At 39.7% G+C, this 1,986-nt stretch overlaps 1 non-coding gene across 1 annotated transcript; it reads left to right on the forward strand.

The window, feature by feature from the left end:
• Window positions 1-762: 762 nt before the first annotated feature.
• On the forward strand, window positions 763-833 carry Smp_tRNA_01213_Trp_CCA.1.1. Its single transcript has one exon. It is a non-coding gene (tRNA).
• Window positions 834-1,986: the final 1,153 nt, after the last annotated feature.

Genomic DNA, 1,986 nt, shown 5'->3' on the forward strand with positions numbered 1-1,986 from the left:
TCACTATGCCCACCACTCAGTATGCCCACCATTGACATTGCTCCCATAAAACAACATTCATGTACAGAAACGCCTGTTGAACGGAGTTGTGCAATTCGACCCACCAATACACCATGGAACGATGAGGTCATGATTTATATATATATATATATATATATATATAAATATATATATGTATATATAAATATATATATATATATATATTCATACATATATATAAATCGGAGGGCACATCACGGTGATGGAAGCAACGTAACCGATTGATGGATGTGCACTCGAGTGTGTAGAGCTGTTCCGTTCCAGTGAGATTGATGAATCCAGTCGACACGAACCGACAGTTCAGTGAATGAATGGATGGTTGATTGATGGTTTGAAGGATTGATCGATCGATTGACCGATTGGTCGAATAATAGTTTGGATGGACGAATGAATAGGTGTGTGAGTATGTAGTGTTGTTGATTGGTGATACTTTTCGTCGGATAGTTGTTTGATTTTGGATGTGATTGTTTGCCGACTTGCTTGGTGGTTTGTGTGGTTGTGTCGTGTGGACGGTTAGCTATTGTGTACAGTTGTCCTGTAATGAACGAATGAGTAGATGCGCTTACTGATTGTGATGTGTGTATTGTGTTGATACTCGTTCGCCTATTGACAATTTGTAAGCGGATTGTGAGTGGACGAAGAGACAACGATTAGAGGATGATGTGTTTGAGGGAGGAGTAGTTGAGTTTTAGTGAGAATAAGAATGTGTGGTCGGGTCGAGGCGAGCTCGTGGCGCAACGGTAGCGCGTCTGACTCCAGATCAGAAGGCTGCGTGTTCGAATCACGTCGGGCTCAGCGGTTTTGCACTCATACCAAAATCATTGCTAAAATATGCTTCATATGACTCACTATGCCCACATTGACACTGCTCCATAAACCAACATCATGTACAGAAACGCCTGTTGAACGGAGTTGTGCAATTCGACCCACAATACACATGGAACGATGAGGTCATGATTTATATATATATATATATATATATATATATATATATATATTAATATATAAATATATATATGTATATATAAATATATATATATATATATATTCATACATATATATAAATCGGAGGGCACATCACGGTGATGGAAGCAACGTAACCGATTGATGGATGTGCACTCGAGTGTGTAGAGCTGTTCCGTTCCAGTGAGATTGATGAATCCAGTCGACACGAACCGACAGTTCAGTGAATGAATGGATGGTTGATTGATGGTTTGAAGGATTGATCGATCGATTGACCGATTGGTCGAATAATAGTTTGGATGGACGAATGAATAGGTGTGTGAGTATGTAGTGTTGTTGATTGGTGATACTTTTCGTCGGATAGTTGTTTGATTTTGGATGTGATTGTTTGCCGACTTGCTTGGTGGTTTGTGTGGTTGTGTCGTGTGGACGGTTAGCTATTGTGTACAGTTGTCCTGTAATGAACGAATGAGTAGATGAGCTTACTGATTGTGATGTGTGTATTGTGTTGATACTCGTTCGCCTATTGACAATTTGTAAGCGGATTGTGAGTGGACGAAGAGACAACGATTAGAGGATGATGTGTTTGAGGGAGGAGTAGTTGAGTTTTAGTGAGAATAAGAATGTGTGGTCGGGTCGAGGCGAGCTCGTGGCGCAACGGTAGCGCGTCTGACTCCAGATCAGAAGGCTGCGTGTTCGAATCACGTCGGGCTCAGCGGTTTTGCACTCATACCAAAATCATTGCTAAAATATGCTTCATATGACTCACTATGCCCACATTGACACTGCTCCATAAACCAACATCATGTACAGAAACGCCTGTTGAACGGAGTTGTGCAATTCGACCCACAATACACATGGAACGATGAGGTCATGATTTATATATATATATATATATATTAATATATAAATATATATATGTATATATAAATATATATATATATATATATATATTCATACCTTTCCAGCACACTGGACTGGCCG

Source organism: Schistosoma mansoni (genome assembly GCF_000237925.1).
Source record: "Schistosoma mansoni, WGS project CABG00000000 data, supercontig 1333, strain Puerto Rico, whole genome shotgun sequence".
Classification (NCBI taxonomy): domain Eukaryota; kingdom Metazoa; phylum Platyhelminthes; class Trematoda; order Strigeidida; family Schistosomatidae; genus Schistosoma; species Schistosoma mansoni.